General features: G+C 41.7%; 1 protein-coding gene across 1 annotated transcript in view; it reads right to left on the bottom strand.

Moving 5' to 3' along the window:
- The window catches only part of LOC126459358 (GTP-binding protein Rhes-like), a 491,970-nt gene extending 473,281 nt beyond the window's left edge, over positions 1–18,689 (bottom strand). The window contains exon 1 of the mRNA XM_050095856.1: positions 18,571–18,689. The gene's annotated coding sequence lies outside the window, so the exon portion shown is untranslated. The remainder of the gene's footprint in view (positions 1–18,570) is intronic.
- Between the last annotated feature and the right edge of the window lie 2,882 nt (positions 18,690–21,571).

Raw genomic sequence — 21,571 nt, 5'->3', positions numbered from 1 at the left:
GGGGGAGGGGAGGGGGCAGAAAACGTGCACCGAGAATAACACAGAAACAGGTAAATAGTGACGCTACAAAGTTATTTCGCCAATAAATATAATAAACGACAACGAGACTATAATTGGAAGCCAGTTATGTAAGTCCTTTGTAAATTCTAGTGATAAACGGATTCGTATGTATAAATTTGTACTTTATGTCATAAAAGAGAATTACACAGTTATTTATTCTTGTAGCTGGCCAAATTAATCATTAGATCACATTTCCTACGTAACTGTCCAATGAATACAACTCATTTTTCTCTATCTATAGTTTACTGTCTTCATGTCGGTATTTTGTGCGTTAGCGCTACCGCGATTTTTTTTTAATAAAGGACACTGTTCGGTGATATAGACAAATTATCTGTTTTTCGTGTCATTTGAAATACAACAATCTGCTCTGTTGTCACAAATGACTTTTCGCTCTAAGCATCAAGACCTAATTAATTTCGACTCATAAACTATTTCGAGTGGAGAAACGCCTGATACTGTGTCGGCATCTTACACACTGCAATTAGTGGCCAGCATTCTTCATGTGCTTAAAGAATCACATAATTTACCGTCATGCATAAACAAACCAGAATTCTGTATGACATTTGCCTTCCCACAGGAATTCCATCGCTGTTTCTGTGGTAAGTCCCCTGCCGATTACGCAACATTGCACTTCTCTCCTTTTGATGATTTGTTTTGTTGTCATCCACATAGTTCTTACAAACGAGAATGCAGCTGTATACTGAAAACGAAAATAGGAATAGCTATGTTTCATAAATAAAGTTAAAGTCAGCAGCAACGCTCTATCAATGGAGAAGACAGTTTGCACATAAAATGGTAATATAACAGACAGACATAAATTAACGCCTTTCACTCTTTGTATTGAAACTGAGAGTGATATTACAGATAAGACCACGATTTCTGACTACAGCCTACTGCGAATTTGACGCGGTAGTCAAACAATAACATTAAATTGGGGTGAAACAATGTCTATATCCGAGAGTAGTTATTTTAACTTATATTCCTGGTGTTTTCTTCTATTTATTATACATGATTACTACCACATCTGTCTTAAATAGAGAGAACAACGTCTCTCCTCCGTTTTATCCGAAAGATCTAATTGTCGCTCATCAAATTCGCTGTTTATGAAATGTCGTATTTTAACGGAACTAAATATTTTCAACCTGCTTTACTGCAGTCTTGTTCGTTCTGTAACGCAAAGAAAACAATGTAATTATTAGTCGATGAGTAATACTGTGAATAGTTTGACGACGTGCTTGCTGCAATTCTGGGGCTGAATCTGCCTGTTTTATAGTATCAATCTCGGAGGAGATATCGTGCTATCGTATCGGTTTATTAGACCTTAGAACAGTTACTCGATCACATTTAGAACACTGCTAACTGCGAGGGCTATTCAGAAAGTAGGGAACGTTACCGTCTCACGCCGCTAGGCGCGCGCCGATCGCGTGTATTTTGGTATGTGCGTGCCCAGCACCTCAGACGGCATCCATCCTTGACAGCGGGAACCTCTCTGCGCGTCTGGTTTTCCGATATTCGAATTTTAAATGTGCGCTGCAATCGAAAATCCCGCCAGTTGTGAGGTGCGGTCTGTGATACGGTTTTTATTGGCAAAAAACCTAACAGCTATGGAAATTTATCATGAACACTGCGAAGTGTACGGAAACCACGTAAGGAGTGAATGTTCTGTCCGGAAATGGTGCATTCGGTTTAAAAATGGCCGAACCAACGTTCGTGATGAAGAGGAGAGTGGATGCCCGAGCATTTTGACTGACGATCTTGTCGCTAAGTTGATGAAACGATTCGTGAAAATCGTCGCTGCACAATAACGGAGCTTTCGCTTTCATATCCACAAGTTTCACGGGCTTTGATGTTTGAAATTGTCACTCAAAAGCTAGGCTACCACAAATTTTATACACGATGGGTGCCCAAAATGCTTACACAGCACCACAGAGAACAGTGAATGGGGACAATGTTGACATTTCTGGAGGCCTGCCACAAACATGATGATTCATTACTGGATCGAATCGTAACCGGTGACGAGACTTGGGTGAAACACGTCAATTTCGAGACCAAATTACAGTCCATGAAGTGTGGGGCACACAAGATCCCTCCAAAAGCCAAGAAAATGTTTGCAAACCTTGTCAGCTTGGAAGTTGATGGCGACAGTGTTTTGGGATAGGCAAGGTGTGCTTCTTATTGATTTTATCGAACGTGGAGCAACCTTAAATTCTGCCCGGTACTCTAAAACTATGCACAGCCTTAGAAGAGCAGTTCGAAACAAACGCCGAGGAAAGCTGACATCCAAAATTTTGTTTTTGTACGATAACGCCCGACGTCACACGGCAAACCGCACTTAAGAACTCCTTAATTCATTCAAATGGGAAATTTTCCCTCGTCCGCCCTAAAGCCCGGATCTTGCACCAAGCGACTTCCACTTGTTTCCCAAGATGAAGAACTGGCTTGCAACGCAGCGCTTTGATGACGACGCGGAACTCATGACAGGCGTGACTCACTGACTGAAGTCTCAAGCGCACAATTTTACAACGAAGGTCTTTCAAAGCGCGTCCACCGCTATGATAAGTGCCTCAATGTGTTTGGTGACTAAGTGGAAATGTGGTATGTCATTCGCTCTTTCAGATGTATATAATAAAATGTATTTTTTGTACTTAGTATTTTTTAATGCCAAAACTCTCCCTACTTCCTGAATAACCCTCGTAAATGTTTTTCTTCAGTGTCTGGTAAGAGCCTCTAATCGTCTGTTTGGCTCTCTTTCCAGACGCAGCACACTACAGGCATAAGCTTACGGTCAGAATTCAGAACCGTTTGTCAAAGAGAAAGCATAAAAGAGAAACCACCCACTGTTATTCGAATCTGTAGGATGTGGTTTTTTTGGGAAAGTTACCACTACTGGGAAAGTAGTGTGCCAAAAGAAAAAAATCTACCAGAAAAAATTAGTAGCGAAAACTGAATTGATGTAAGCGAAATACGGAAAGTTTTAAGCAGGAACCAGATTGAGAATTAAACGTGATAGGAACAGGGTGTTCCAAAATTATCTTTACGACTTTGACCACAAGGATTTCAGAACTGGGGATGATCATAAAGGTTCGGTTTGCGGCATAATGTTCACACACACCTAAGTTTGTTTTTGTTTTTTATTTAGGGGTTAGTTAATGATGAAAATAGCCTCTTTCCCTCTCTTCCCCCCTTCAGCATATGGCACAATGTTTGGAATGGTTGATAAAGTCTAAGCTCCAGCGGGATTTCGGGCCACGTTACAGTAGCACACTACCGTCATGCTCGAGCACCAGACAGTGGTACATGAGATTTAGAGAAACCATAAGTGTCATGAAAAGGACGAGTTCTAGGCGACATAGCAGGAGTGATGCAAATGTAGAATTGATGTTCTACATCTTCATCTACATGGATACTCTGCAAATCACATTTAAGTGCCTGGCAGAGGGTCCATCGAACCACCTTCACAGTTCACTATTATTCTAATCTCGTATAGCGAGCGGAAAGAATGAACACCTATATCTTTCCGTACAAGCTCTGATTTCCCTTATTTTATCGTGGTGATATGTTCGGTCCTGTGTAGGTCGGTGTCAACAAAATATTTTCGCATTCGGAGGAGAAAGTTGGTGATTGGAATTTCGTGATAAGATTCCGTCTAAACGAAAAACGACTTTCTTTTCATGATTTCCAGCCCAAATCCTGTATCATTTCTGTGACACTCTCTCTCCCATATTTCGCGATAATACAAAACGTGCTGCCTTTCTTTGAACTTTTTCGATGTACTCCGTCAGTCCTACCTGGTAAGGATCCCACACCGCGCAGCAGTATTCTAAAAGAGGACGGACAAGCGTAGTGTAGGCAGTCTCCTCAGCAGATCTGTTACATTTTCTAAGTGTCCTGCCGATAAAACGCAGTCTTTGGTTAGCCGTCCCCACAACATTTTGTATTTGTTCTTTCCAATTTAAGTTGTTCGTTGTTGTAATACCGAGGTATTTAGTTGAATTCACGGCTTTTAGATTGCACTGATATAACGTGTAACCAAAGTTTAACGAGTTCATTTTAGTACTCATGTGGATGACCTCACACTTTTCGTTATTTAGGGTAAACTGCCACTTTTCGAACCATTCAGATATTTTTTCTAAATCGTTTTGCAGTTTGTTTTGATCTTCTGATGACTTTATTAGTCGATAAACGACAGCGTCATCTGCAAACAACCGAAGACGGCTGCCCAGATTGTCTCCCAAATCGTCTATATATATAAGGAATAGCAAAGTGCCTATAACACTGTCTTGGGGAACGCCTGAAATCACATCTGTTTTACTAGATGACTTCCCGTCAGTTACTGCGAATTGTGATCTCTCTGACAGGAAATCGCAAATCCAGTCACTTAACTGAGACGATATTCCATAAGCACGCAATTTTACTACGAGCCGTTTGTGTGGTACAGTGTCAAAAGCCTTCCGGAAATCCAGGAATACAGAATCGATCTGAAATCCCTTGTCAATAGCACTCAGCAGTTCATGTGAATAAAGAGCTAGGGGTGTTCACAGGAACGATGTTTTCTAAACCCATATTGACTGTGTGTCAATAGACCCATTCCTTCGAGGTAATTCATATTGTTCGAACACAATATATGTTCTAAAATCCTGCTGCATATCGACGTTAATGATACGGGCCTGTGATTTAGTGGATTGCTCCTACTACCTTTCTTGAATATTGGTATAACCTGTGCAACTTTCCAGTCGAGTGAACGGTTATATATGATTGTTAAGTATGGAGCTAATGCATCAGCATACTCCGATAGGAACCTAACTGGTATACCGTCTGAACCAGAAGACTTGCTTTTATTAAGTGATTTGGGTTGCTTCACTACTCCCAGGATATTTACTTCTACGTTACTCATGTTGGCAGCTGTTGTCGATTCGAATTCAGGAATATTTACTTCGTCTTCTTTTGTGAAGGCATTTCGGAAGGCTGTGTTTAGTAAATCTGCTTTGGCAGGTATTTATCCATAGCCAGTCCAATCAATCACTCAAATGTCCCCATTAGTTAAGGCTGCTACCAACAGCGGTACACAGGATGCTACACAAGAGACTGAAGCTCTTTGTCTACAAGGTGCAGCTGGTGCGTGAACTTCAAACTGATAACCGCCAAAGAGCAAAGCATTGAGATTCTAAGTCGCATCGGCGGTGACGCAGGCCATCTGAAAAAGGTGGTGTTAGAGAACGTAGTTTGTTTTCAAGTGTCCGGTACAGTACTTCGACATTATGGGAGAATCTGGAGCTGTTAGAATCCTCACTTTAGCATGTAAATCGTGCGTGACAGTCCAAAGGTAAAAGTGTGCCATGATCTGCATCACGGAAAGTGTTTCGCGCCAATAAAACATCAGGTTGCGCTAACTTTTCAGACTGTAAATTGACACCAAGTGACCATACCCACTTGGCTTCAGAGATATCTGGCTGCGCAAGTTCTACCATTCTGAAAGTAGCTGCTCAGGTGTGTGCTACGGGTGTCCGCTGCCATATTGTTTCGTTATTCTCATTTCGCTTGCTTTCTCTGTTATTTTTTGTTTGTTGTTTTATATTTGGTGCTAGAATTTACACAATATACTTGTTAGGTCTATAACTTTGCTTCCACCGTTTTGCAAGAGACGGCACTTGTGGAAAGTAGTGGTGCAAGTCGTCCATCGTAAGTGTCATATAGTAAGATTAAGCTTTTGAAAACATAGTGCCATCAAAATATCAGTCGATTTTTGATTGCATCACAAAGTTATTCTCAACTGAATACGTCAACTTTTGAGTCCAATTCTCGTCATCTGCGGGAGGTTTTAATTTTCTGCTTTGATATGAAGAAATCTGCGGCTGAGGCTCATAAAATTCTGGGTAAGACCTATGATGAGACGCCTGTTAGTAATAGAACTTCGCAGAAAATGGTTTCCATGCTTCAAGGATGGTGATTTTGACGTTGAAGACCGGCATGGTTGTGAAAGAGAGAAAGCTTTCGATGCTACTGCAACCGTCGGGAACAATCACAGGAGATCGTTATCGATAGCAGTTGATGTGTTTGAGCCGAGCACTGAAAGGCAGACCAACACACTACAGTGATAGACATGAAAAAATGATTTTGCAGCATGACAGTGCAGGACCCCATGTCGAAACTCCCGTCAAAACATACTTGAAAACGTTGAAATGGGAGGTTCTACCCCACCGGCTGTATTCTCCAGATATTGCTCCCTCTGTCTGACACCTTTCTTGATCTATGACACACGACATAGCTGACTAGCACTTGCGGTCATATGAACAAGTGCAAATTGGATCGATTCATGGCTCCCCTCAAAAGATGCCCAGTTTATAGACTACGGGATTCGTATGTTGTCCTAAAGCTAGGAGAAAGCAGTGACCAACGATGGCCAATACTTTGAATCGTAAATTTTTTGTAAGTTTTTCACAATAAAGTCTCGAACTTCGAGAAAAAACGGCGGAAAAAAGTTGTAGACCTGGTGTTTTTCATATAGTCCATGCTACTAAAGAGATGAATACAGTAAGTAAGTTCAAAATGATGTAGTTTTCATTAGTTATCCTGAGACGAAGAGGCTTGCACGAAATAGAGTCTTCGCACTGAAGACAACGACGACAACGACAACTAGATGGTGATGACTGTTACTGTTTAAATAGTCTGTTATTCCTTGCCGATTACGTTAGCTTTTTTAAAAACGCGACATTTACCGTAATGTAAATACACGCTAGAGGTAGAATACCTAGCTCTTAAACAGGGGTTTGCTGCACTTTATATGTTTGCATTCTTTACGATTCTAATAGCCTTTTTTGTATTCTAAAAGACGCGTAGCAGGGAAAGAAAGTACTCATAATAGATACTTGTTATTATTTTTCACATGACATCCGTATTTTGAATAACACTGAAGCTGATGCTATTTACATTTTCCATCACAAACTCAATGATGGAGCTAATAGGTATGCTCCATCAGATAGCTATTCAAACAGCTGGATCTCAGATTGACAGGAATATAACAAGCTATTAAAAGTGGTTTCATCTTTCACAAATTAGAAATCATTCTAAGTGAAAAACAGTTGCTTACATGCTAGATTTTTTTCTGTTAAAATCTCTTCTTTGTACTACTCTCTGTCGAGACTGTACTGTACACTAACAATATTCCTGTAGCAAAAGAAAACAACCAGAGCTATCAAAGGAATACTGTATGGGTGACTGTGTCGTATAGGCCGCTCTTCTCAGTATTTTACAGCATTAATTGTATTATCATTTTACGCTAAAAAACTGCCTTATTCCAAAAGCAACAGAAGTTTGGTTAGTCATTATCACAAAGATGAGAAGTACAAAGACATGAACCTACATCTCTATAGCTTTAACTTCGCTGCATTGAGAATGTCAGTAAACTACCTTTATCAGTGGTACAGACGCCTAGTAAAATATGAGAGTTTTTCTGTCACACACCAAGCACTAAAAAGAACTGTTTATGAAATTACTGTTTACACAAACAGTTACACAACATGAAAGCAATTTATGGACATAGAATAATAATTACATTTAAAATATCTGGATAAATGTATATGAAGTAATCCACAATGTGCCAGTAGCATATGGTATGGCTCTGTTATATTAATTTTGTGAGGAAAGCTTCAGTACCATACACATTTCTCAGTATTTAATGTACTCCGTCTTCAGGCCACATGTGGCCCATCGGGACCATCCGATCGCCGTGTCATCCTCAGTTGAGGATCCAGATAGGAGGGGCGTGTGGTCAGCACACTGCTCTCTCGGTCGTTATGACGGTTTTCTTTGACCGGAGCCGCTACTAATCGGTCGAGTAGCTCCTCAATTGGCACCACGAGGCTGAGTACACCCCGAAAAATGGCAACAGCGCATGTCGGCCCTGATGGTGACCCATCCAAGCGCCAGTCACGCCCGATAGCGTTTAATTTCGATGATAGCACGGTATCTGGTGTATCCACTGCAGCAAAGCCATTGCCCTCTCAGTATTTAATGCACGGAGATAATTTGACGATAACAATTGTTGAGTACTCTTTAATCCAGAGTCTACTTGTACAATGTGGTGACACATGTGTTACAAAAACAGCAATCGCAAGCTTTCTTTCTGTTGGGTGAAAGTTCTTAAGTAAGGTACACCACCCCTCCCCCCCCCCCCCCCCCTCTGTGCACAGTATGGTAGTTTGAGTTGTACGTATGTAGATGCAGATTGCAGCAAGAAACAGGTATTTGAATTCATAATACAAATATCAATATAGTTGTATTTTCTTGAGCAGGGGCTAAGATAGTGCTGAATATAATACCTCTTGAACTTATGAAACACATCAGTCACTTAAAATTCTTCGTTTACAAATCAGTTAATGAAATTATTACGACTGAAGCAAACCACTGTCAAATAAAGAGTATCTAGACCTTGGGTATTAATCAGTTAAGGTCCCCTTTCAACGTCGATGTGATGCATTATGTATTTAAAATACTTCTCACTGGTATAGGTTGCCACCAGGACGCTTCTAGTTCATTTGCTCTCCAGCCACGCCCTTGGACTGTTAACAGGCGGAAGCTTCTGGGAATCCGGCGGCAGCTGCGTAGATCGGCCGCTGCGACGCCGCCGGAGCCACTGTCGCCCCCCCTGCGCACTGCCACTCTTGTTTGTAAACACCCAGGCGATCGACGGCCAGCGACTCTACTCAAACCCCGTACCGCTCCCAACAGTAATTACCTGTGCGGGTGAATGACACTCTAGTCCACACCTAGCGTCACTCCAGATGCTCATCTGCGCTTGAATGCCTCCCGACGCTTTCTGTGTTTTTGGCACGTCAGCAAACCAAAGAGTCAAGGAGATCCTTTGTTTTCCACGAAATATATACGCATTCGCGAATATTAACAACCATCAGTTGTATAACAAAGTGACAACAGTGAAAATTTGTCCCGGACCGGGACTCGAACCCGGATTTCCCACTTGTCGCCATCGATCCCCTTACCGTTAGGCTATCCGAGCACACCTCTAGGCGTGACCTAAACTTCCACACGTGGTCACCCATGAGTCTACAACCTGCAATCGTACATCGATAAGTTATATTCCCGTACAGGGGAGAAATTTTTATTGAAAATTCGTTGCCTGGTGTCGGCGGATGAATACGATATGGCACTGTATGTGTTGTTTGTAAGTACGGTGCAACACAGGCACTGGGGTATCGTATTCTTTGTTTCAGTTCTCATTTCTTACTGCAGCTTATGTAGTACTCAGAGGGTTTCCATATTACAGTAAATGACCTAATACTTCCTAAATATCTCGTGTATCTCATGAAATCAGAATGTTTCCACATGCACTGTGCGACTAGTTTGCTATGAGACTAATATTGTTAATTCTGTTATCTGCCAAATTTTGAAGCAACGCTATTTTCCTTGCAGTGCAAGAATATAAGCTGTTAACAGAGTTCGGTAGTTCATAAAATGAATGATATAATAACATGAAACATGGCACTATTCGTAGCTGAACTATTTGAATGATTATCCAAGTCAAATACAATACGTCTGTTGCCACAGATGAGTTTCACCTTTACAACCACGCAAACGTAGTATGAAGGACCGAAAGCGCGTTCTCTCAAGACTTCGGTATTTTCCTTTTCCAAAAAGATTCACGACGTTATTATGATGTCATTTAGGCTGGTCCCGGCGGAGGTTCGAGTCCTTCCTCGGGCATGGGTGTGTGTGTGTTTGTCCTTAGGATAGTTTAGGTTAAGTAGTGTGTAAGCTAAGGGACTGATGACCTTAGCAGTTAAGTCCCATAAGATTTCACACACATGTGTGTGTGTATGATGTCATTTAGCATTATTCTTCTGCTACTGCGAGCCGTCGAATTTTGTTAGGTATCATTAGATACAAGCTCCTCCATAGTGACCAAAAGCGGCCGTACTAATCTCAGGCCCTGACGAGTAAGAAAGTGCACTAGTCCTGTGAAGGGCTTGGATGTCATATGTAATATGTCTCTAACATTTGGCAAGAAGCTAAAAATCCATCCACCACTTTCAGGTGGATCCCATTCTCTCTGAGTGACCAAGAAACAGGTTTTCATTTTCTCCCATTTAAACATATGCATTTCTTAACCACTGAGCCATGCATTTTTTTCCATTCTCTTTGGCGAATTATTAAGTCAGGAGAATATAGCCCCACTATGTCCAACAAAGTGTCTATTGTGTCCCACAAGAATCAATATACTCCATTATAATTCACATATCAAGAAAAATTTTGCATCACACCGGTTCCCAGAACTCCTGAAGATAGACGTTGAGTGTGGATATTGCATCACAGACCCAGTCCCTTAGACTGTTCAGAGATGTCACTAATACCGCCCAAAGATGTAAACAACCATGCATGAGCAGCACCTATTAGACGGAGGGGGTCCGACAGCCGGTCAGTTACACTCATTCCACCAGGAAGCAGGTACATGGCTCGTGTTGTCTGTAGTTCAACCATGCCTAGACGATCGCGTCCGCATTGTTACGTTATGCCAGGAAGGGCTCTCAACAAGGCAAGTGTACAGACATCTCAGAGTCAACCACAGCGATGTTGTTCGGACTTGGGGGAGGTACAGAGAGACAGGAACTGTCGGCGACATGCCACGCTCAGGCCGCCCAAGGGCTACAACTGCAGTGGGTGACCGCTGCCTACGGATTATCCCTCGGAGGAACCCTGAAAGAAACGCCACCATGTTGAATAATGCTTTTCGTGCAGAAACAGGATATCGTGTTACGATTAAAACTGAGCGCAATAGGCTGCATGATGCGCAACTTCACTGCCGACGTCCACGGAGAGGTTCATCTTTGCTACTACAACACCATGCAGCGCGGTACAGATGGGTCCAACAACATGCTGAACGGACCGCTCAGGATTGGCATTACGTTCTCTTCACCGATGAGTGTCGCATATGCCTTCAACCAGAAAACGGTCGGAGACATGTTTGGATGCAACCACCCTGTATCTAGAGAGTGAAGAAGTTAAAGTCTCTCCCTGTTTTCCAACACAGACAAAATTATAAATTTCGATTGCGGGTATATACTTCTACTCTGCGATGTGATTCTCCCTCGAAATATTTCCCAGCATGAAATATAACTAACTATTCCAACGTTTGTGGCACTAGGTGATATTTTTGTAATTTTTTTTGTTTTAACTACTTAGTAGCGACAGTAATAGAGATTGCAACATGTATGGCAGTTTTAGAAATAAATAAAGTGTAAGTTAGAATTGTGAACTAACAGCTGCACAGCCATACAGTCCTGGTCACATTTTTCTTTAGTGAGGTGGGCTGAAGTGCTGATGCGACAACCTGGTATGTATTATTGTGACAGGGTGGACATGACGGCTCTTTAGTTTTGTCGCTGGTTACACGATTTAAACAAATTGCAAAGAGAATCCTACTGCCCACTCGCTGTACTCCAGCCAATGACTACAGATTTTGCTAGGTTTCATACAGGAAGAAAAACTGCCGAAGTTTCACTTATGGAAAAAAATTCCCAACACCAAGAAATAATTACTGTATGGTAATGAAATTTCGGTAATCACTTGTCTAGGTAAGATATATATGTGGTTAATGTTGAAAGACCACACCGGTGTAACCGCCAGAATGTTGAATGCAAGCATTCAAACGTGTTCAGTTGCTCAATTGTGTGTGGATTCCTAAGGGACCAAACTGCTGAAGTCATCAGTCCCTAGCCCTACACACTACTTAAACTAACTTAACCTAACTTATGCTATTATGCTAAGAACAACACACACACACACACACACACACACACACACACACACATGCTCGAGGGAGGACTCGAACCTCCGGCGGGAGGGGCCGGTTGCAAATGTGCATACACGCGTCTGACAGGTGCTGGGTGTCAGTTTGTGTGATGGAGTTCCACGCTTGTTGCACTTGTTCGATCAGTACGATTAATGCTGTTAGCGGATGACGGTGGAGTTGTCTGATGAAGTCCCATATGTGCTCGACTGGAGACAGATCTGCTGATCGAGTGGACCAACACAACTTGTCGACACTCTGTAGAGCATGTTGGGTCACAACAGCAATATATGGGCGATCATTATCCTGTTGGAAAACAACCACTGGAATGTTGTTCGTGAATAACGGCTCACATCTTGTCGACTCAACAAACGGACGTACAAATTTACAGATGCAGTACAATGAGCCACAGACATACGCCCAACACGACGGTCTTTCCCCGCAGTAGTGCCACTTGGCCGTCCGGAGCCCGGTCTTCTTTGGACTGTACCTTCACGTGACGATTGCTGCCAGCAACCGTATACAGTGGCTACAGTTCTGCTAAGTCTGCCTGCAACATCACGGAAATAACATCCAGCTTCTCGAAGCTCTATTACACATCCTCGCTCAAACTCAGTGGGCTATTGATAATGGCGTCTTCGTCGTCTTAAAGGCATTCTTGACAAGCATCAACTCACTACGTCCAATGTCCGCCCCCGGTAGCTGAATGGTCAGCGTGACGGATTGTCAATCCTCTGGGCCCGGGTTCGATTCCCGGCTGGGTCGGGGAATTTTCTCCGCCCAGGGACTGAGTGCTGTGCTGTCCTCATCATCATCCTATCATCCTCATCGACTGCAGGTCGCCGATGTCGCGTGTCAAACTGAAAGAGCGGCACCCGGCGAACGGCCTGCCCGACGGGGGGCCCTAGCCATACTGTTAAATAAATACTGCGCCCAGTCTCAAAGGTAACTAATACGGCCGTTACAGCGCGTTCTTAAAGCAAAGCTGATTTGTATCCTCAAAGTGGCGCAACTGACGCAATAGTATGCGACTGTTGCGAAACTTGAGTGTACGTCATCTTTCAGATCTAGAAACACGTCTACCAACCTTCGTTTGTCTCGCACAACTCCTTCTAGGCGTTCGGACTATATTTTATTCAGTGTATTTTAATAAAAGACCTGAGGTTGTTGTTAATAATGTTCCAACCCCAAACGAGCATGTCAACAACAGCTGCCCTCTCGAAACTGTAGTTGTCACTTTGAAATACGACGCTGTCGTCCCCAAAGCTTTCATCAAAATTTATCGACGTGTATGCAGCATGTATCGTATCCTCCAGCCCCCCTTTTCCCATTCAAGTGTTGCTTGGTTTTATCAATGACAGGATGCCGAAGAAAACAAATGCTACCTTGTTGTTTATGTTCACTAGGAAAGAGCATGTTAATCTTATTTCCACTGGAAGTGTTGCCCAATGCGTCATAATCGTTACAGCGCGGAAGCGTTGTAACAAATATGTATGAAAAGACCTCACACAGAATCGCGGTCTTGATATGAGGGGTGGGGGGCGGCTTGTTGCTCGGTTCATATTTGAATTAGGAACGTGGGGTGAAAAGTTTTTTGTTTAGCCATTTATATAGCCGTTCAGACATGTCCTACTGTTAAATCTGCCAGGAAGTTTCATATCAGCGCACACTCCGCTGCAGAGTGAAAATTTCATTATGTCCTACTGGTGCTATGTTACGCAACGGCCTTGCCGCAGTGGATACACCGGTTCCCCTGAGATCACCGAAGTTAAGCGTTGTCGGGCGTGGTCGGCACTTGGTTGGGTGACCATTCAGGCCGAAATGCGCTGTTGCCATTTTTCGGGGTGCACTCAGCCTCGTGATGCCAATTGAGGAGCTATTCGACCGATTAGTAGCAGCTTCGGTCAAGGATACCATCTTACGACCGGGAGAGCGGTGTGCTGACCCCACGCCCCTCCTATCCGTCTCCTCCACCGAGGATGACATGGCGGTCGGATGGTCCCGGTAGGCCACTCGTGGCCTGAAGACGGAGTGATGCTATGTTACAGTACATGAAGCAAGTTTTGAAAGACGAACTGGAGCTGGCGCCCAGGCAAATTGTGCTAATCGGTTAATTCCCTTTGTAAAAGATTTTAATTAGGCTTAAACTAATGCTCAGCTAAATGCACCATTTGTTTGGGCACCGTTCAGATTTTTTGTCCGAATACAGCCACCCTTACATAACTCCGGACTGGACCAAGGCTTATGGTTCACATTTGGTCCACAGTGTATCGGATCCTGCTCTAAGAAGAGTTTTAACCATATGAAAAAAAATCTTGCTCGTTTAGATTTTACGTGTTAAACTCACGTTTTCCTGGGAGATTTCTGAAGCTCGCCACTTCTACACTTTAAACTTGTACGCAGCGGTTCAAATTTTGCACGAGGGTGCATAAATTGATAAAGTCAAAACGAATTTTTTTATACAGTATTTTTTTATCCATTGTCGAAATACTATTGTTCAGAATCGAGCTAAATGTAGGACGTAAAATCCGTTCTTACGTGAACTGAATGCGTGAGACCGTTTAAAGTGAATCATACAAATAAAAATTGTTTATTACAGTAAATTGAAAATTCGCCTTCAAAAATGTAACGTCATTTGGATTTTACGTGCAAGAAACACGTTTTTTCTTTTGCGTGCTCCACTTCAATGTTGCTAACTTCTGCGAATCAGTTCAAATTGCGTTAAGTTGCACATAAAATGCAAGTAAACTCCTGTTTTACACGAATCGCACTTGCTAAGACATTTTAAAAGGATACAGATAATAATAAAAAATATATTTTTCAGCAAGTATAAGAAGCATTTGCAAAAATGTTTTATCATTCGAGTTTTACGTGCAATAAAATATGTGTTTGCACCTGAAACTGTTTCGTAGAAATGCGTTACATTTTAATCGCTGCACTTGGATATAATTAAAAAAATTGATTATTACAGGTGGTTATCGTTCCGTTGTTTATACGGTGAAGTTCTTATTCATCACTGGCTTAAAATTATCGAAAAATCTTTGAACGTACAAAACAATGCATGCGCCACATCACAACTAAGCGCAGCCCCGTACAAAACGATATAATGTTTGATCGAACATTTAAAGATTTATCGATGACCACGCAGAAAATTAAAGTACTCTGAAAATTCCTGTAAAAATAACTGTCAGAAAAAATCACCTCATTTAAATACCTTTGAAGCTGTCAGATAAATTCGGTTTTTTTGGTACTATGATAGGAACATTTCTCATTCTGGTACTAAATTAGTCGAAGATGGGATTAGTAATTTTCAGTAAGAGGCGACAAACAATACTGTCATGACACACGAGATGTGTTCAGCAGGCCGTCGAAAATCACACACCAGTTACAAGTAAATTGCTGCGTCCAGCTTTGCGTGGCAGTGCAGCGGAAATGAAAACAATATAGCGTCGTGATTAATTTCGATTTTCATTTCGTTTTACTTTACATTCCTTTTCGACAAAGCGCCTAAAGGGAAAAATACTGCGCCAGTATTCCACTTTATCATCTCCTCTGAAGGGAAGAAGCATCACCACCTCAGCTGGCAGGTAATTACATTTTAACAGTCATAAAAACATTATCGAAAGATTACCTTCACACGTTGTATTTTCTTGATGATGCTGTGAAAAGCGGCTATCAACTCACCTCCATCTCCGATGCGCAAACTTTTCAATTGGATTACTTTCAAGTACGGCATAAACGAGATTTTAACGAACGGTGAACGCCAGTTGGTTTTCCGACTAATCCACACGCTGTAATCACGAGCTGTGCCGCTCACTTGTCTAATTAACAACGAGAAACTTCCAGCCGACAACAAGAGTCGCTAATCTGTTAGCAGAAAATTGAGTTATTGAAACGCTTTCTTATCTAATAACCGCATCGTCCACAGGTCGTTAAACCTTAATCACTTTTTGTAATACCGGTCACTAACTACAATTATCTAGTAAACAAGCTGACTGCTTTACTTGTAGAGCTTTGAGGTATTTTTAATGTGAAGCTCAATTGTTTGCTTGTCCTACATGTTAATAAGACATTAAAACACAAAATTTACACATTTTGTGCCAGTTGTTCCGTTGCGCGGGCCAGTTCTTTACGAAAATCTAATGTCAACTTTAATCCAGCTTTGAATATTAGTGAAACGAACATTACTTAAGTGGCATGGACCACCAATACAGCTTTTAGTAATGGAAGAAAAAAGTAGCAATCCTCAGCCACCATTCCGATGACTGAAAAAAGTGCTGTAACGTGAAACGTCTGAGTAATTTGTTCGAACAGATGCAGTGCCAACAGTATTTAACAATGAAATTTGAGATAGATAGATCAGTGAGCTGAAACTAAGTTTAGGCTTTCATTCGAGCACTGACCTGTTCTACAAACATTTACTACCTTCAGTAAAATGCTCTTTGTATCAATTATTTTGTTATTTCTTGTTAGAAAATGCGAGATATGCTACCATGCACAAACGCAAACGAAGAAGCTAATTACGAGAAAAGCTTTAAAAAACTAGGTCGTTGAAGGCCTTCTGCTCAGTCCTCTTTTTAAGGGTTCTGTTCGCTGCAAAAATTACCCTGAGAATACACTAGGCGGCGAATTTTTTTGTAGACGCTGTGTTAAACGAAAGATTGAAATCGCACCAGAGAAGGTAACCAAACTAGAGTCACGATGTGACTCAGAACGAATATGTAAAACAAAGTTTCTAACTCTACAGAAAATGACATACTTTCTCATTTCACATTTCCCACTCTGTACGTGACAGGAGAAGTCCAAACACCCGTTTCCACTTTGGATTTGTAGCTGTGTTTATGTTTTTCTATAAATGACGACAAATACAACATCTACGTGATGTATCGAAATTGCTGTTGCACAATATACACTTGAATGTCTACGACTTGTAAAATATTGTTACTCTTTATTTATCTTGGAAACAAAATCTTCGAGCCATTTCAGGTATATGAATGCGAAGCTAGCTTTCTGTAGTGTTACCGTACGTCGCGAAATCTGCAACTACAATTCATAAAACCTCACCTTACCTAAGGTGTGCGCAGCGACGCATTTCCATACACGGTATTCTGTTTGGTACAGAATGAAACAATGTACTCTTTCTACTGAGAATAAATATTTAGGTACAAATCCTACGTAGGAAACGATATCTTTGTAATGAATTAGTTGTAAGGTAGACGTGCCACCATGTAGTTCCTTTTCGATGCTGTAGTTTGGAGGGGACATAAGACAAATCAAAATTTATTAGTGGCCCCTTCTTCCGGTATTCACTCCCATAATGCAAGGATGTGTAAATCGAGTCGCTGGGCTTACAATTCGGGGGTCGTGGATCAAATCACGGTGCACGACTCCCGTGAAACAAAAATGCAAATCGCGTACAACGAAACTAGAGTACTTCTAAACACAAACATTTTCCCGAGCTCATTTAGTTCTCCATTCAGATTATCGTTTTCTCGACATGGTTTTTAGATACTACTTCCCTATTCCGTCTAAACCTAATACTGATTATCCCTGATCCTTTTACTGAATATTCGATAAACTGCCGTATAACACAGAAAAAATTACTTCAGATCAAGGCAGAAAAATCTGATTACTTGTCTTGCAGATGATTTGAACTTTCGTTATCATTTCATGCTAATTTAGAACACACTTATATATGTCTGGCAACAACAATATTTTTGAATAGATAAGAATATTTCAGAAGTTCCCTTTAATTTACCTTTCTGTCCTTCTAAAATATGTACTCATAGTAAATTGAGGGAACAATGAAGCTGTGTCTAATGGACATTTTAATTTTTGATAACACAGAAAACATTGTGGATTAAAGGGCTGCGGTACAACTTCTGGTTAAGAAATAACGTTTACAATTTGCTGATGCGTATACACAGAGTAAAGAAGGGTAAATACACATGAAATAGATATAACGCACGATCTCTTAAGCGCGACACAGTAAAATTTGCTACTAGATCTCCGCGTGCAACATTTGTATTGCACATGTACCTGACTGTATGCTGCAGTTTCCGAGACCTTGAACAACAAAAGTAACTTGTAATTTATTTCTCGTTGTTTTACATCTACAGCTACAGCTAGCAAATCGACGCACTGTGTGCGACCGAGTGTTCGTGACGCTTTCTCTCTTACCCCACACCCCGTCTGCTCCCTAAACTGTTCAATTCGAGCATCGCTCGCGAATTCTACCTTTCATATCACTATCCTTTCAACGGTGCGTATTTTCTCTATCCCTCTACCGCAAATGAAAAATTTCCCTCGTAGTTAGGTAAGAGGAAACGAAATACGCGAGAAACCGAAGGCATTATTCATACTGAAATCTAGCTAGCAGACATCAAATTTTTGTTACTGAATAGTTGGCTACAAAGTTTCTTAACAACAGTATTCCGATTTTTACTCTAGTGCTTTCCTATTAATCGGACATTATTGTAATTACTTGCGTGATCGGACCTTTACACTATTCAAAACCTAAGGAATTCGTCCCAGATACGGAGAAGATACGTAAGTTAGCTCAGACCATGACCTTCCAACCGACATCCTTATTGTTTATAGAACTAGAAAATTTAGAGGACAAAGTGATAATATAGCTTTCTTTTACTTTTCAAACATAGTTGTGGAAAATCTAGCAGGCAGTGGGGAAAAATGTAGCTGATGCTACTCACCCCGAGATCTAGCGAGCAAGTGTTAGCGCGAGTTGCGATGCGGGTGCGTCGCCGCCGTGTTAGGAGGAGGCGGCAGTAGGAGGAGGCGGCAGCTCGTCTCTGGCTGTGGCAGCGGGCAGTCGCACAGTAGTCGAGCAGGCGCGACGCGCCGCCCTTATATAGGCGACGCCTGGGGGCGCATGCGCACTGAGGTCCTGATCCGGTGCTCGGGAGGGGGCCTCATTGTTTTGGATCGTAGGACAACACCGGTCATCCAAGGGCAGGTAGGTAGCGGTTTAAGTGGGCACGGAACAAGAGGTGCTCTTCAAATGCGGAACCTTTCACTTTGTTACGGTACGTTAAATCAGGAATCGTACACACATTCAGGTTAGGTTATCAGGGATTTTCTTTCACTCACCACCCTTCAGAACGGTTTGATTACGTCCTCCAGCTTTTCCTGTCTCTCTTACTAATATTTATACCACCCTGTACTTATTACTTTCAAGAATTTCGAAATCTGGTTAACAATTTCCAAATATTTTCTGCCCCTGTACATTTTACAGCATTTCATCGATTTTTTTCAATGCAGTATCGAGTTAACTATTACCGGTAGCAGGATGAACATCCCACTAACCTGCCCTCTCTTTTCGTCGTGCTTTGTGTGTTCTTTCTTCACTTATCTTTTAGCGCGCCTTATTTAGAACTTCACTTTTCTATTTTGTTATTTTCATCTTTCAATAGTTTTACATTTTACAGTCTTCCTGTTTCTTCTCATATGACGTCCCATCGCCTGCGTTTAACTTTCAGAGAGAACGGCGCTTCACAAATGCACTTTCACAAATTTTCTCCATAGTTCACGATCTTTGGTAACTAACAGCACAGCTCTATTCCTGCAGAAAATTTTCTTCACCTATAACGACCTAATTATATTATATAAAATCTTATTTCAGAGCTAAGTGACCTCTTTGGCTTCTTCCGCTACTACCCCGTTCCTAACGTTGACTTTCAGCTAGTATCCTTCCTCCTTTCTCCTGTTCAACAACTGAGTAGAGAAACTGACAACACAGCTTTTTTCATGAACTGTTGTGCAAATGCAAGCAAATTGGGAAAACTTGAGCAGGCGCTACCCACCATGTTATCTAACGAACAAGTGTCAACGAGAGGCCGTCATCGTTTATACTTAACCAATATACTGTGAAAAACTATGTTGTCCATTTCATTCATCGATTCTTCTAGGCCTTTTCTCTTTCAGATATGAAATCATTTGCGAACTCTTCCACTGCTGTCTATTCATTTTGTGCTTTTATTCGCCACCCCCCCCTCCCCCCCGCCTTTGGTACACCTTGAACGGCCGGCCGGGGTGGAAGAGCGGTTGTAGGCGCTGCAGTCTGTAACCACGCGACCGCTACGGTCGCAGGTTCGAATCCTGCCTGGGGCATGAATGTGTGTGATGTCCTTAGGTTAGTTAGGTTTAAGTAGTTCTAAGTTCTAGGGGACTGATGACCTCAGAAGTTAAGTCCCATAGTGCTCAGAGCCATTTGAACCATTTTTGCACCTTGAACGAAAAAGTCAAACATTTCGGTAAACTGGATTAATTGTCTGTTCCGTTGGTTCTGGACAGAATATTTTATACGTTATGAATGAAAAAACACACGCCACAGGTGTATCTTCTGCAATGTTTATTATTTTACAAACCAATTATCGGCCAGTACGCCATCATGAGGTACAAAGACACACATCTGTGACTGCGAAATTTTTGTGGGATCCAAGCTGATAAACTAGTGCATCTGCAGAGTATTTCACTCGGTTTCCAAAGATGATAATGCATGATCTTTAATTGACGACTAATACGAGAGGAGCATTTCAGTAAAAATGTGATATAAAGTTTTCAGCTGAGATAAAATACGTGACACATTAAATAATGAACTACCTCAGAAATTAAAACAGTTCTGAGAAGGAAAATAAGTTGAACAATTTAAGGTAAACTTCGGTGGCATGTTCGAAATGGAGTGACTGAACAAGCTAATTTTGTGCTTAACAAATCCGACATTACAAACAGGTGAAACATTAAAAGTGATACTAAACAGATAAATGAAACAACTGTAACTACGCAACGTTAACAGGGTAAGTGAAAGTACAAGAACTGAAATAATGCAAAATAGGCCATGTGATTGGAAGGGATATCGCAAAAAGTGGTCTGTATGGGATAACTAGCAGTATCTGAAGGGAATTTGGTCTGACCATTAAGTACTAAGCTTAGGCAAGTGGATATACCTTTGTTAATTTCCATAATTTCAAAGTAATTCGTCTTTCTCCCTTAATGGGTGTTAAGAATGACTATATTCACTCTAATACAGAAAAAAACTCACTGCGAAGTAATCCGTAGATGTGATGTATATCATGTACAGGCAAAAAAATGATTACAGTCTCAAAAAAAATTTGATGATTCATTTAACAGAAAGAGGTTCACAAACTGAGCAATTAAATAACGCGTTGGTCCACTTCTGGTCTTACGCAAGCAGATATTCGACTTGGTATTGATCGAAAGGGGTACTGGAGTCAACCTGAGGGGTATTGTGCCAAATTCTATCCAACTGTCGCGTTAGATCGTCGAAATCCCGAGACGGTCGGAGGGCCTTGCCCATAATTCTTCAAAAGTTCTCAGTTGGGGAGAAACCCGGCGACCTTGCTGGCTAAGGCAGGATTTGGCAAGCACGAAAAAATGCTGTATTCGAGAGGGGATTATCTTGCTGAAATTTAAGCCCAGGATGGCTTGCCACAAAGAACAGCAAAACGGGACTTAGAACATCGTCGACTTACCGCTGTGCTGCGAGGGTGACGCAACGACAATCAAAGGGGTCCTCCTATGAAAAGAAATGGCACCCCATACCATCAGTCCTGGATGTTAGGTCGTTCAGCCCGTGACCGTTGGAATCCCCCGCTGTCCTGCGCGTCTCCAGACACGATTTCGGTTGTAATCTCAAGGACTGGAGTAGAATTGTCTTCAGTTATGAGCCGCGTA

Source organism: Schistocerca serialis, chromosome 1 (genome assembly GCF_023864345.2).
Source record: "Schistocerca serialis cubense isolate TAMUIC-IGC-003099 chromosome 1, iqSchSeri2.2, whole genome shotgun sequence".
Lineage (NCBI taxonomy): Eukaryota > Metazoa > Arthropoda > Insecta > Orthoptera > Acrididae > Schistocerca > Schistocerca serialis.
Note: the sequence above shows the minus strand (reverse complement) of the source record. Positions and strands in the feature narration are given on the sequence as shown.